Below are 16,551 nucleotides of genomic sequence, written 5' to 3' on the forward strand. Positions count from 1 at the left end.
TGCTATATGTCAGCTTTCTTTTTGACTCAAACAGAAAGCTGCATCTCCCAAATATCCTAATGCAACTAGCTTATGATTTTCCAACAAAATGAGTAATTAAATTGTCTTATAACAAAAAAGCAGTAACACCATAATCCCCCTGGATCAAAGCACAGTGAACTTTCAAAATTGACTTGTCTTCTCATATTTCATGTTTATTGCAGTAAAAATAATAAAACAAAGTAGAAAAAGAGTTTTCTGATCCAGGCAATAAATATCTATCAGCAATCCATTATGCATTAGTTTGATATAGACACTGAAAACACTAGTGTGACTTTATTCAATCATTTACAGAACTGTTCAGCTTCATTCATGAGAAAAGAGAGCAAACAAGCAAACAATGACATAGGGGGAGAAATCAAGACAGTCATAATGCAATATTTCATTAATATTATTCTGAAATAAGAGAAAAAGATGAAAAGGAAAATAAACTGTGCAGTGAAGAATGGAGGAACAGTAATTTAAAAACCTGGAAATAACTATGGAGGAAACACCCCAATTCCATTCACTATGGTTAGAAAGATACAGGATAAGAATGCAGCCATGAAATAAATTGTAATTAAAAACAATGAAACTCCCTGTCCTATAATAGCTGCACAGGTTTCTGATCAACACTTTCTCCTACTCAGGGTTTTTCTCAGAGCAAGTTTGACATCTTTATTCCTCAAACTGTAGATTAAGGGGTTCATCAAGGGAACCACATTGGTATAAAAGATAGAAGAGATTTTTCCTTCAGCCAAAGATTCAGCAGAAGATGGTTTCAGATACATAAATAAGCCTGATCCAAAGAACAGAGAAACAACAACTATGTGGGAACTGCAGGTGCTGAAGGCTTTGGACCTGCCTTCAGTCGGGTTGATGTGGAGGATGCTGGACAGAATGAAACCATATGAGATAAAGATGATGAGAGTAGGCACGATAATGTTGATACCCACCACAATGAAGACCACCAGCTCATTGACATAGGTGCTCGTGCAGGAGAGCTGGAGCAGAGGGAGGACATCACAGAAATAATGGTTGATGGTATTGGCATCACAGAAGGTCAGTCTCAGCATGCATCCAGTGTGGGCCATAGCACCAGAAAATGCCATCAAGTATGAACAAAAATGAGAGTGCAACACAGTTTAGGTGACATGGCAATGTTATACAAGAGTGGATTACAGATGGCCACATAGCGATCATAGGCCATTGAGGTCAGCACATAGCACTCAGAAATTACAAAGAAACAGAAAAAATAGAGCTGTGTCATGCACCCCTGGTAAGAGATAATATTCTTCTTTGATAAAAAGTTGGTCAGCATTTTCGGTGTAAAAACAGAAGAATAGCAGAGGTCTATGAAGGACAAGTTAAAGAGGAAAAAGTACATTGGGGTATGAAGCTGGGAATGCAGTCTAATTAGAATTAACAAGGTCAGGTTTCCCAGCATGGTGACCATATACATTGCTTGAAAAAGATAAAACAGAGGGTGTTGAAGATCTGGGTTGTCTGTTAATCCTTCCAGAATAAATTCAGTCACAAAAGAGCCATTCCCAGTAGACATTCTAGTCTGAGGGAACTGTCAGATTAAAAAAAAAAAGGCTTAAGATAGAGCATAACACAGATATTCCCCCAATATCTCTTCCCACAAGGGTGATGCATAAACTGGGACTAAGACTAGCTAAACACAGACTATAGAATATGCCTTTACCACTATCATGACACTGAGTGACAACGACTTCTTATTAGAGTCCTACACTAAATATATCTGAGAACACCACCAATTTGACCTGCAGAGCAAAGGCCAGTGCTGCCACAGAGAATCACAACTGCCAGAAAAAAACAAAAAACAGAGAATGGTGAAGATGGAGAAGATTGAATTAATTCTTCCATCTCCTCATTTCTTGGCCCCCAGAGAGCTCCCTTCATCAGGAAAATTGGAGCCTCAGGTCCTAGCTACCTGGAGATGGTGCAGAATAGACCCTTGTGGGGTAGGGGGACCAAAAACAATGTTTCAAGACTCAAGCTAAGGAATGAGACTCTAAAGGAGTTTCAATAGTTGCCCCAAGTCACAGAGATAAAAACATAAAACTACAAGTGTGAAAGTTCCCTGCAAGGAGAGGGAACTTACTAAGATATGGAAACATGAGGGCCATAAAGTCTCTGAGGGTTCTCTGCTGCACTCCCAAACAGATTTTTCCATCTGATTTACTTGAGTGGTAATGTGCAAAAGGAGAGAAAGTGGCACATCTCAATCCCTAGAATTCCATCTCAAAATCAGAGGACATAATATGAATAAAATTCAAGAACTCACTGTCCTTAGGCCAGAAAACTTCTGCTTCCTGATGGCTGCTATTCTCCCCTGTGGATCTGGTAAGGATATTTGAAGTTTTGATCCTGGTTCATCTGATTTCAAAAGTTATATACCAAACAATTTTCAGTACACCTTGAAAAAATGTTTGTGTTTGAGCTACAGATCATACTTTCTGATTTCAACCCTGAGTTCTTTCAAGCAGCAAAGGAAAAATATTAACCTTCTTTATTATCACATTTACCACCTGAAAATCACCAGCAGATCGAATGTGAGTTTAATGATACAATGCACTTAGTATTAAAGAGGTGAGAATTTTTCTTGATCTTTTCCCCAGTGAACAGATTCTGTGTATAATAAAGAGATAAGGGGATTGTATTTACACCTTGGACCATATTATGTCTTTAGGGACTTAGTATTTTCTTCAAGATTGGGCATCCCTCTAGGGATTGTAGCTCCAACACCGCAGAGCTAAAGAGAAACACCGTACCCATACCATCTTCTATTAGAGGGGATGTCCATCGTGTATTGTTTCTTTCCGTATTTTTGATTGTGAGAATAGTTGGACACTGTAAATAAACTATAAATAATTGGGTTGAATATTTTAAATAGGTGGATTTTATAGAATGCGAATTATATCTTAATAAATCTGTTACCTGGAAGGATTAAAGTCAACTCTTTAAAGAAAGATGAAATAAAATGGTACATAAGAAAGTTTTTTTGGTCATTGAAACTATAAATACAACTGTCCTGGTTTGCTAAAGCTGCCAGAATGCAATCTACCAGAAATGGGCTGGCTTTTTCATGGGGATTTATTAGTTCACAAATTTAGTTCTAAGGCCACAATAAATGTCCAAATTAAGGCATCAAGAGGAAGAAACCTTCTGGAGGGAAAGGTGCTGGCCTCCAGGGTTCCTCTCCCACATGAGAAGGCACATGGTGATGTCTGCTCACTCTTCTGTACTGAACCTGATTTCAAACTGGCTCTCTCAGTTTCTCTGGGTCCTTCTCACTTCTTCCAGGGAATTTTATTTCTAAATACCCTCTCTTCAAGTGTTTCTGTCTTTTATTCTCTCATAAAAGACCCTGGCAGAGGGATTAAGCCCCACCTTGGAATGGGTAGGGTCACATTTCATTTGAAATAATCTAACCGAAAGGGCCCACCCACGATAGGTCTGCCCCCATGGGATGAAATTAAGAGAACATGATTTTTTCTGGGGTATATTACATCCAAATCAACACAACAACATATCTAAATATGTGTAATATGGCTAAGTCATTGCTTACTGGGAAATTAATGGCTGCTAAGTGTCTATATTGGGAAAGAAAGATATGCCTCAAATCAAATACTTAAGATTTCATCTTATAAAACTGCAAAAAAAAATCAGGATAAACTTAGACAGAAAAATGAAATAATAAAGATGACAGCAGAAACAATAATATAAGAAACAGGAGAATAATAAATAAATACTTTTTTCTAAAAACTGTATTTTTAAAGTCAGTAGAAGTGTCAATCCTCTCACCAGACTGATAAGACAAAAAAAGAGAAAAGACCAAATTATTAATACCTGAAATGTAAGGACACTGTTACAGATCATACAATATCAAAAGGAAAGTAAGTAAATATTATGAACACATTTATGCCAACAATCCTGTCAACCAATGAAATGGAGAAAATTTTTGTAAGACACAAACTGCCAAAGCTCACTTATAAAAAAATCAGTAACTGGAATGGCTATACATCTATTACAGAAATTGAATTGTCTGTTAAAATGATCTTACATAGAAAACTTCAGGCCCAGAGAATGTTACTATTAAATTCTATCATTTTGCCAAAATTCATCAGAAGTGCAATCAGGCAAGAAAAATAAATATATGGTATACAGATTGGAAAAGAAGAACTAAAATGATTTCTATTAGCAAATGAACGATTGTTTATGATGAAAATCCAAGGAAATATTAAATATTAAAAATGATCTTACTAGAATTAATAAATAGAGCAAAGGTACAGAATATAATGTCAATGGCATTTCTATATGTTTTACTGGTAATTAGAAATTAAATTTTTTAAGAAGTGGGTCCATTATAAAGCACAAAACATGAAAACATTTGGTTTAACTCCAATAAAACAGGTGGAAAATATGTTCAGTTCTGCAAGATCTGCAAAACGCTAATGAAAGAAATCAAAGCAGATATAAATGGAATGATAAACTATGTATATGGATTTGAAATTCACCAGTTAGAATGTATATTTTTCTTTGCTTCTCCTGTTTTTTTCTTGATGCTTCCTTTTGAAAGATTTGACATGAAAAAGCTATTATACAGCGAAAATAATAATAATAGAAGTAGGGTCCTGGACAGACTAAAAACGTTAACCGGGTTTTCTGTGTAACCATGTATAACAATTCAGGTATAGGAACCCAAAGGAGGTAAATCCAAGGGACATGAGAAAATTCAGAACAAAAGAATATAGACAACCTAATTAACTATCTCATTGAGGTTATTGGGACCTAAACACCTAGTGAATAAAACAGCTAAAAACGTGGAATAAAATATTCTGTCAACATTTTATTTTATGACCTATGTGGAGACTATATTGATTTTTTGCAGTATCAATAAACTATGCAAGTAAGTTTTGTAAGCTTTTCAATATGTATGTTGCTAGATGGTACAGTAAAAATTTAGAATTTCCATTATATACCATGTTACTGGGAATTACTTAGTATTCAAAATTACCCACTTTTAACTTGAAACAGAATTATGATTATTTTGTTGTTTCTTAGATAATATTTGCAAATAAACCATCATCATAACTCATAATGAAAATCTGTGCTAGTTTCTGGAATATAATTTTTTCCAGGTTTTTAAAAATGTTAAACAGTGATCAAGAGCTCTTTTTCTTTAACAGAAATATATATCTAATATAAATACATGGTAATGTTTTATATATTATATCAAATGCATAATATGTTTATATTGATATATAAATCTACATATACACACGAAGAAATGTAAAATGTAAAAAGACCCGCACATGAGAGAGCAGCCAGCTAGTGGCTCACGCCAGAGCCGCCGTGGTTCCTGAAAAGATCGGGGCGATGGAAGCACAGTCATCTGCACCGCGTATTTGAAGAAGACACATGTGTTGTAGGACCGTGTATTCCGAGTAATGCAAACCTGAAACAATTTCAGCTGTTCCTAAAACTTTAAAAACCTGTGATTTTTCAGTCATGGTTAGGAAAAAGACATTATTTTCCTGAAGGATTTAAATAATCTAGAGGAATCTGCAAGATTAAGAAGTTTATTGTTCAATCGTTACCACCGAATATGGTAAGCACATGTTTACATTCTCTAACAATAAGAAACATAAAAGGCAAAAGTAAGTAATATCGTTCAAAACAATTTTGAAAACCATACAGAAATTTACAACTGAAATACAATTAAAAGTAAAAGATCCTTTATTTCATTGCCACATTTAATGTTCATTTTGGAACCAATTTCACTTTTTAATTTCAAATATTATAAAATAACAAAGAAACATTAATTTGCAGAAACCATGTGCAACATTAGAGCAATATTAGGAAAGTCTCAGTGCAACCAGCTTAGATGCCACTAAAAGGATCTGTCAGCTAGAAATGGAGAGACGTGCTTGATATGGGAATGTTCAATTGCGGCTTCTTCCTGGAGCAGGAACTGTCAGGATTCCAAGACTGGCTCCCGTAACTAGGACTGCAGCCTCCACGGCTACCCATGGTGCTGTTTGGGCTCCCTTCAGCAGCCCTGTGGGTCCTCTTCCACAGTGAGTGCCGTCCTTCTCTGCACGTGACTGCTACAGGTGGCTTTCACGTGGTAGATGCATAAAGATAGATATTATCATGCCTCACTCATATGGGCTAATAATAATACTAGTAAAACTCAATGAACTGCAATTGGGGGCATGGGTTATCGTGTTGGGGTCTATTGTAAAGGGTCCTAGATTGTAAGCTCTTACAGCAGTCACATATATTCATGAGTTGTAACTGTTATTTCTAAATTCTGAGATATTGAGCTGTTTGCATATAACCTGATCATTGTCAGAGATTTTGGATATTTATATGATACCTAAACCTCAGATTTAGAGCTCTGAAGCTATGAAAGTTAGCACTACCCTATATAGTAAGTGCTTAGAAAGTTTTAAAAAAAGGGGTCAGACTTCAACTAGACATATGAATGAAGCTGATCTGGATAGGACTGGGGTAGATCAAAATCCAGAGTTTTAAAACATCAACTTCTGTGTGAGACAAAGGGAGAAATGCTATTTGGGGCAAAATGTATATTTTGGGTGGCACATTACATAATTTAACTTGTATGTTTAGTTTAGATGAACACCATAATTACATGTAATCTTAAATAGTGTGTGAGATCTTACTGGTTTTTCCAGGTTAGTGTAATGCCCCCATATATCCCAGAGTAATTTGAGCAGTAAATAAAGAAAAATGTGTGAAGTCCTCTTGGGGGACTGGGAGGAAGGAGGAAATATTCAATTTCCCCATTCAGAGAATTCCTGATATTCTCATAAGCAATGGTGACAACCAAATCAATAGGCTGAAGCCTTGATTTTCAGATTTGCCCCTATGAAACTTATTTCTGCAAAGAATAAGCTAAGCCTACTTATAATTATGCCTGAGTCACCCCCCAGAGAACCTCTTTTGTTGCTCAGATGTGGCCTCTTTCTCTAACACAACTTGGCAGGTGAACCCACTGCCCTCCCCCCTACATGGGACATGACTCCCAGGGGTGAAAATCTCCCTGGCAATGTGAGATAGAACTCTCAGGATGGATCCAGACCTGGTATCATGGGATTGAGAAAGCCTTCTTGACCAAAAATGGGAAGAGAGAAATGAGATAAAATAAAAATTCAGTGGCTGAGAGATTGGAGTGGCTGGAGGGAAATACCTAATACTGTTGAGCTGTGTTCCAGTAGTCTTTATTCTTGAAGATGATTACATACAGATGATTGTATATAGTCACTTTTTTTTATTAATTAAAAAAAAATTAACACAACATTTAGAAATCATTCCATTCTACATATGCAATCAGTAATTCTTAACATCACATAGATGTGTGATCATCATTTCTTAGTACATTTGCATTGATTTAGGAAAAGAACTAGCAAAACAGCAGAAAAAGATATAGCATGATAGTATAGAGAAAAAAGATAAAAATAATAATAAAAAATAAATATATATATAAAAAAGGAAAAAAACAAAAAAAACACAAACAAACAAAAAAAAACGATAGCTCAACTGCAGCTTCATTCAGTGTTTTAACATAATTACATTACAAGTAGGTAGTATTGTACTGTCCATTTTTGAGTTTTTGTATCTAGTTCTGTTGCACAGTCTGTAACCCTTCAGCTCCAATAACCCATTGTCTTACACTGTTTCTAACTCCTGATAGTCTCTGTTACCAATGACATATTCCAAGTTTATTCTCTAATGTCGGTTCATATCAGTGGGACCATACAGTGTTTGTCCTTTAGTTTTTGGCTAGTCTCATTCAGCATAATGTTCTCTAGGTCCATCCATGTTCTTACATGCTTCATAAGTTTATTCTGTCTTAAAGCTGCATAATATTCCATCGTATGTATATACCACAGTTTGTTTAGCCACTCTTTTGCTGATGGACATTTTGGCTGTTTCCATCTCTTTGCAATTGTAAATAATGCTGCTATAAACATTGGTGTGCAAATGTCTGTTTGTGTCTTTGCCCTTAAGTCCTTTGAGTAGATACCTAGCAATGGTATTGTTGGGTCGTATGGCAATTCTATATTCAGTTTTTTGAGGAACAGTCAAACTGCCTTCCACAGTGGTTGCACCATTTGACATTCCCACCAACAGTGGATAAATGTGCCTCTTTCTCCGCATCCTCTCCAGCACTTGTCATTTTTTGTTTTGTTGATAATGGCCATTCTGGTGGGTGTGAGATGATATCTCATTGTGGTTTTGATTTGCATTTCTCTAACAGCCAGGGACATTGAGCATCTCTTCATGTGCCTTTTGGTCATTTGTATTTCCTCTTCTGAGAGGTGTCTGTTCAAGTCTTTTTCCCATTTTGTAATTGGGTTGGCTGTCTTTTTGTTGTTGAGTTGAACAATCTCTTTATAAATTCTGGATACTAGACCTTTATCTGATATGTCATTTCCAAATATTGTCTCCCATTGTGTAGGATGTCTTTCTACTTTCTTGATGAAGTTCTTTGATGCACAAAAGTGTTTAATTTTGAGGAGCTCCCATTTATTTATTTCTTTCTTCAGTGCTCTTGCTTTAGGTTTAAGGTCCATAAAACCGCCTCCAATTGTAAGTTTCATAAGATATCTCCCTACATTTTCCTCTAACTGTTTTATGGTCTTAGACCTAATGTTTAGATCTTTGATCCATTTTGAGTTAACTTTTGTGTAGGGTGTGAGATACGGGTCTTCTTTCATTCTTTTGCATATGGATATCCAGTTCTCTAGGCACCATTTATTGAAGAGACTGTTCTGTCCCAGGTGAATTGGCTTGACTGCCTTATCAGAGATCAAATCTCCATAGATGAGAGAGTCTATATCTGAGCACTCTATTTGATTCCATTGGTCGATATATCTATCTTTATGCCAATACCATGCTGTTTTGACCACTGCAGCTTGATAATATGCCATAAAGTCACGCAGTGTAAGACCTCCAGCTTCGTTTTTTTCCCTCAAGACACTTTTAGCAATTCGGGGCACCCTGCCCTTCCAGATAAATTTGTTGATTGGTTTTTCTATTTCCGAAAAATAAGTTGTTGGGATTTTGATTGGTATTGCATTGAATCTGTAAATCAATTTAGGTAGGATTGACATCTTAACTATATTTAGTCTTCCAATCCATGAACACGGTATGTCCTTCCATCTATTTAGGTCTTCTGTGATTTAGTTTAACAGTTTTTTGTAGTTTTCTTTGTATAGGTTTTTTGTCTCTTTAGTTAAATTTATTCCTAGGTATTTTATTCTTTTAGTTGCAATTGTAAATAGAGTCCGTTTCTTGATTTCACCCTCAGCTTATTCATTGCTAGTGTATAGAAATGCTACAGATTTTTGAATATTGATCTTGTAACCTGCTACTTTGCTGTACTCATTTATTAGCTCTAGTAGTTTTGTTGTGGATTTTTCGGGGTTTTCGACGTATAGTATCATATCGTCTGCAAACAGTGATAGTTTTACTTCTTCCTTTCCAATTTTGATGCCTTGTATTTCTTTTTCTTGTCTAATTGCTCTGGCTAGAACCTCCAACATGATGTTGAATAATAGTGGTGATAGTGGACATCCTTGTCTTGTTCCTGATCTTAGGGGGAAAGTTTTCAATTTTTCCCCATTGAGGATGATATTAGCTGTGGGTTTTTCATATATTCCCTCTATTATTTTAAGGAAGTTCCCTTGTATTCCTATCTTTTGAAGTGTTTTCAACAGGAAAGGATGTTGAATCTTACCAAATGCCTTCTCTGCATCAATTGAGATGATCATGTGATTTTTCTGCTTTGATTTGTTGATATGGTGTATTACATTAATTGATTTTCTTATGTTGAACTATCCTTGCATACCTGGGATGAATCCTACTTGGTCATGATGTATAATTCTTTTAATGTGTTGCTGGATTCGATTTTCTAGAATTTTGTTGAGGATTTTTGCATCTATATTCATTAGAGAGATTGGTCTGTAGTTTTCTTTTTTTGTAATATCTTTGCCTGGTTTTGGTATGAAGGTGATGTTGGCTTCATAGAATGAATTAGGTAGCTTTCCCTCCACTTCGATTTTTTTGAAGAGTTTGAGCAGAGTTGGTACTAATTCTTTCTGGAATTTTTGATAAAATTCACATGTGAAGCCGTCTGGTCCTGGACTTTTCTTTTTAGGAAGCTTTTGAATGACTGATTCAATTTCTTTACTTGTGATTGGTTTGTTGAGGTCATCTATTTCTTCTTGAGTCAAAGTTGGTTGTTCATGCCTTTCCAGGAATCCGTCCATTTCATCTAAATTGTTGTATTTATTAGCGTAAAGTTGTTCATAGTATCCTGTTATTACCTCCTTTATTTCTGTGAGGTCAGTGGTTATGTCTCCTCTTTCATTTCTGATCTTATTTATTCACGTCCTCTCTCTTCTTCTTTTTGTCAATCTTGTTAAAGGCCCATCAATCTTATTGATTTTCTCATAGAACCAACTTCTGGTCTTATTGATTTTCTCTACTGTTTTCATGTTCTCAATCTCATTTATTTCTGCTCTAATCTTTGTTATTTCTTTCCTTTTGCTTGCTTTGGGGTTAATTTGCTGTTCTTTCTCCAGTTCTTTCAAGTGGACAGTGAATTCCTGCATTTTTGCCTTTTCTTCTTTTCTGATATAGGCATTTAGGGCAATAAATTTCCCTCTTAGCACTGCCTTTACTGCGTACCATAGGTTTTGATATGTTGTGTTTTCATTTTCATTCGCCTTGAGATATTTACTAATTTCTCTTGCAATTTCTTCCTTGACCCACCCGTTGTTTAAGAGTGTGTTGTTGAGCCTCCACGTATTTGTGAATTTTTTGGCACTCCGCCTATTATTGATTTCCAACTTCATTCCTTTATGATCCGAGAAAGTGTTGTGTATGATTTCAATCTTTTTAAATTTGTTAAGACTTGCTTTGTGACCCAGCATATGGTCTATCTTCGAGAATGATCCATGAGCACATGAGAAAAAGGTGTATCCTGCTGTTGTGAAGTGTAATGTCCTATAAATGTCTGTTAAGTCTAACTCATTTATTGTAATATTCAAATTCTCTATTTCTTTACTGATCCTCTGTCTTGAAGTTCTGTCCATTGATAAGAGTGGTGAATTGAAGTCTCCAACTATTATGGTAGATGTGTCTATTTCCTTTTTCAGCGATTGCAGTGTATTCCTCACGTATTTTGGGGCATTCTGGTTCGGTGCATAAATATTTATGATTGTTATGTCTTCTTGTTTAATTGTTCCTTTTATTAGTATATAGTGTCCTTCTTTGTCTCTTTTAACTGTTTTACATTTGAAGTGTAATTTGTTGGATATTACTATAGCTACTCCTGCTCTTTTCTGATTGCTCTTTGCATGAAATATCTTTTCCCAACTTTTCACTTTCAACCTATGTTTATCTTTGGGTCTTAGATGTGTTTCCTGTAGATAGCATATAGAAGGATCCTGTTCTTTAATCCATTCTGCCAGTCAATGTCTTTTGATTGGGGAATTCAGTCCATTAACATTTAGTGTTATTACTGTTTGAATAATATTTTCTTCTACCGTTTTGCCTTTTGTATTATATATATCATATCTGATTTTCCTTCTTTCTACACTCTTCTCCATACCTCTCTCTTCTGTCTTTTCATATCTGACTCTAGTGCTCCCTTCAGTATTTCTTGCAGAGCTGGTCTCTTGGTCACAAATTCTCTCAGTGACTTATTGTCTGAAAATGTTTTGATTTCTCCCTCATTTTTGAAGGATAATTTTGCTGGATATAGAAATCTTGGTTGGCAGTTTTTCTCTTTTAGTAATTTAAATATATCATCCCACTGTCTTCTATCTTCCATGGTTTCTGCTGAGAAATCTACACATAGTCTTATTGGGTTTCCCTTGTATGTGATGGATTGTTTTTCTCTTGCTGCTTTCAAGATCCTCTCTTTCTCTTTGACCTCTGACATTCTAACTAGTAAGTGTCTTGGAGAACGCCTATTTGAGTCTATTCTCTTTGGGGTGTGCTACACTTCTTGGATCTGTAATTTTAGGTCTTTCATAAGAGTTGGGAAATTTTCAGTGATAATTTCTTCCATTAGTTTTTCTCCTCCCTTTCCCTTCTCTTCTCCTTCTGGGACACCCACAACACGTATATTTGTGCGCTTCATATTATTATTCAGTTCCCTGATCCCCTGCTCAAATTTTTCCATTCTTTTCCCTATAGTTTCTGTTTCTTTTTGAAATTCAGATGTTCCATCCTCCGGTTCACTAATTCTAGCCTCTGTCTCTTTAAATCTACCATTGTAGGTTTCCATTGTTTTTTCCATCTTTTCTACTTTGTCCTTCAATCCCATAAGTTCTGTGATTTGTTTTTTCAGACTTTCCATTTCTTCTTTTTGTTCAGCCCATGGTTTCTTCATGTCCTCCCTCAATTTATTGATTTGATTTTTGAAGAGGTTTTCCATTTCTGTTCGTATATTCAGAATTAGTTGTCTCAGCTCCTGTATCTCATTTGAGCTATTGGTTTGTTCCTTTGACTGGGCCATATCTTCAATTTTCCTGGTGTGATCCATTATTTTTTGCTGGTGTCTGGGCATTTAATCAGATTTCCCTGGGTGTGGAACCCAGCAGGTTGAGAGGCTTTCCTGTGAAGTCTCTGGGCTCTGTTTTTCTTATCCTGCCCAGAATGTGGTTCTCATCTGTCTGCGGGTCCCACCAGTAAAGATGCTGTGGCTCCTTTATCTTTGGAAGACTCTCGCTGTGGAGGAGGGTCACCAGCTGACACAGGTTGGGGGAGTGCCGATCCAAATCTCCCAGCTGGCCCGGGAAGCCGCGCGTGGCAGTGGGCGCCAGCTGCCACAGCTTGGGGAATGCCGATCCAAATCTCCCAGCTGGCCTGGGAAGCCTCGCGTGGCAGGGGGCACCGGCCGCCGCGGCTTGGGGGAGTGCCAATCCAAATCTCCTAGCTGACCCGGGAAGCTGCGCATGTGTGGGGGGGGGGCATGCTGGCTGCCGCAGCTTGAGGGACCACCAATCCAAATCTCCCAGCCTGTCCAGGAAGGAGGGAGGGAGGGGCTCCGGCCGCCGGCCACCACGACCCGGGGAAGCGTGTGCCTCTCGGGAACCTCACCGCAGCGGATTCTCTTAGCCGGTTCAGCCATTCCAGAATGGGGTACGCTGTGTTTCTGTTCTCTGTCGTGGCTCCGGGAGCTGTTCTGTACTGTTTCTATTTCTTTAGTAGCTGTTCTGGAGGAAGAACTAAGACCCGCACGTCTTACTAAGCCGCCATCTTCTCCAGACCTATAGTCACTTTTATGGTGTGACTGTGTAATTATGAAAACCTTGTGTCTGATACTCCTTTTATCCAGGATGTATTAGCTAGGGTTCTCTAGAGAAATGGAATCAGCAGGAAATATCCATAAATATAAAATTTATAAAAACATCTCAGATAACCATAGGAACATAGAGTCCAAGGTCTGTAGGGTAAGCTGCTAGCTGATAACTCTGGTGAAGTTCCACAATGCACTCTCAGGAGAGGCTGGCTAAGCAACCATGGGAATATAAGGGTCCAAGGCCTGTAGGGCAGACAACAAGCTGATAACTCCAATGAAATTCCTCTGTGAACTCTCAAGTGCAGCTTGCTGGACAACCATAGGGATGGAAGAGTCCAAAATCCATAGGGCAGGTTGTGAAGCTGACAACTCCAATGAAGGGTCTGGATGAACTCCACAAGAGAGGCTTGCCAGCTGAAAGAGGAAGAGGGACTGTCTCTTCTGCATCCTCCATAAAAGCCTTTCAATAATTAGCTTAAGCATCATTCATTGCATAAAACACTCCCCTTAGCTAATTGCAAATGCAATCACTGTGGACACAGTCATTGTAATCATGATTTAAGTCCATGAAATCTCCTCATAACAACAGCCAGACCAGCACTTGCCTGACCACACAAACAGGCACTGCCACCTGGCCAAGCTGACACAAGAACCTGACCATTACACAGGATATGGACAGATAAGTAAAAAAAAAAAAAAAACTGATATAAATGAACAATAGGGGATAAGGGATAAAATAAATTGGGTAGATTGAAATACTATTGATCAACAGCCAGACCAGCACTTGCCTGACCGCACAAACAGGCACTGCCACCTGGCCAAGCTGACACAAGAACCTGACCATTACACAGGATATGGACAGATAAGTAAAAAAAAAAAAAAAAAACTGATATAAATGAACAATAGGGGATTAGGGATAAAATAAATTGGGTAGATTGAAATACTATTGATCAATGAAAGAGAGGGATGAAATGTATGGGATATACAAGATTTTCCTTTTAATTTCTTTTTCTGGAGTGATATAAATGTTCTAATAGTTATCATGGTGATGAATATACAACTATGTGATGATATTGTGAGCCATTGATTGTACACCATGTATGGACTGTATGTGTGTGAAGATGTGTCAATAAAAATATATAAAAAGGTACTACCTTCTTAGTAAGGCACCAACTTTTGCCTGCATACTCTCCCAGCCTCCAAGCCATGCCCAGCCCCAATCATCCCAAAGGAGTCTGTTTTTTGAAGTTCTTAAGTTTTTGTAGAATGCTATAAACAGTTGTCAAAGTTTTTTCTAAGAAACAAACAGTTGCAACTTCTTCCTTCCAACAAACTTTTATACTTTCATTCAATGCCTAACATTGCAGAAACAGAAAGGACAAATGGTTGTAGAGATGGACAGCACAAACTTGAGAGAAATTCTGAAGAGAATATTCAAGGTGCTGAAAAATCTTTCTGCACAAGTGCCTCAGGAGCATCCTTGAGTCAAAAGGATTTTGAAGATATTAAGCAACACAAAGAATTAGATCTCAGATGATGGTACTGCATAAGCTGACCACAATATAAGACTTCTTGCAGTATCTCCTCATTAATTTCTTGCTGGAATTTCTTATATAACACAATGGTAGTTGGGAATCTTCTACCTATTGGCCAAGGAGAAGTTTTGCATCTTTTGGGCTTTCAACTGCATTTGAAATTATTAGATTTGGCCCCTTTACTGGAAATACAGCACTTATGAGATGATTTAGACAAAATAATGACCACTTCCATGTAAAAGGATGTTCTTCCATTCTATATAAGCCTTGAGGGAAGAATAAAACAGCTGAAGAAACTGCTCCAAGAGCCTTCTCAAAGTTAATTTATGGATTGAAAGATGAATCTCTGACTTACAACTATCATTGTCAAAATCTTTATTTTTGTCCAATTGACTTTGAAGTAATCCCTATTAAAGCTTTAAAAGGATTCAGCAGAGGTCCACTCTAAGAAGTAGAATGTTGGAATTTAATTGGAGAATCAAGTAGAAAACATCCTGTCATTCACTGTAAAAAAAATGGGCAGATAATGTTACTGATCTAGACATTCAAAATCCAGAATATCTAGATATCTGGCACTTAGAGAGAGGGCTGCAGTATTGAAAGACGAATAAAGGTTGAAGGACATTTGCATTGCATCATAACATTCCAGAGACTCAATTGGCAAAGATTCAGCCTTTGGAACTTTCCATTTGGAACCATGAGGCAAGAGTCTCAATGTTCAACACATGTCCAGGGGAATTGCGAAATCTGAGCATGTAGGCAATATCTCCAAGAAGCAACATGGGCATCTGGGCCAATCTTTCAGTGCTAGTTTCTGTCAGGACTTGGCATAGAAAAAGATGTCTTGTAGCCATGAGAGAAGGATTAGTGGCTACCAGCGTTACAGTCATTGTGGTGGGAATGATTGGCTATGCTGTGCACTGATTGCATTAAGGATTGCAATAAGACAGTAGATTTTACTTTCTTCATTAAGGATGAATAGATTTTGTGGTATAAAACATAATCTTCTACTTCTCCAGTAAATAAGCTTGTATATGATTAGGATGTATGACCTCAGATATATAAGCAAATAAGAAGTTACAAGTATATAAGCTAGAGTATACAAGTGGTTCAGTGATAAAATGCTCACCTTTCCTGCAGGAGACCCAGGTTCAATTCCAAGTCCATGCACCACCACTCCCCAAAAAAACAGTATGTAAGCAATCTGAACAGAAAGTTTCACAAACTCTAAGTAAATAACAACTGCTATCTAAACAGGTCAAACATAAACTCACTTAAAAGTATCAAGACATGAAATACTTAAGCATGACATGATTTCTATGATTCATCCCAAAACATTCATTGTTGATACTTTTACTCAAGATGTAAGGCACCATCAGCCTTTAAAACAATAGGGCTGTCCATTTCCAATTTTCTGTCTCAAGATAAAAAAGCTCATTTAAAATTATTCAATGAATTCTGTCATTCTTTTATTTGCCTGCCTCAGTTGATTTCCTGGTTAACTTTCTCAGAATTCTAAATAAAGAGGCAAAAGAGAAAAGAATCAAGAAACTATTTTTTTTTTCTATAGGTGAAAATCATTGACTTAGTGCATTGATTCAGGATATTCTTGACATTCTTGATATG

The 16,551-nt window shown here is 37.0% G+C and overlaps 2 pseudogenes; one reads left to right on the plus strand and one right to left on the minus strand.

The window, feature by feature from the left end:
• Positions 1–647: 647 nt before the first annotated feature.
• On the minus strand, positions 648–1,579 carry LOC143644983 (olfactory receptor 8B3-like; annotated as a pseudogene).
• A 13,315-nt stretch (positions 1,580–14,894) lies between these two features.
• LOC143644984 (basic immunoglobulin-like variable motif-containing protein pseudogene) lies at positions 14,895–15,878 on the plus strand (annotated as a pseudogene).
• The last annotated feature ends 673 nt before the right edge of the window (positions 15,879–16,551 follow it).

Source organism: Tamandua tetradactyla, chromosome 8 (genome assembly GCF_023851605.1).
Source record: "Tamandua tetradactyla isolate mTamTet1 chromosome 8, mTamTet1.pri, whole genome shotgun sequence".
Lineage (NCBI taxonomy): Eukaryota > Metazoa > Chordata > Mammalia > Pilosa > Myrmecophagidae > Tamandua > Tamandua tetradactyla.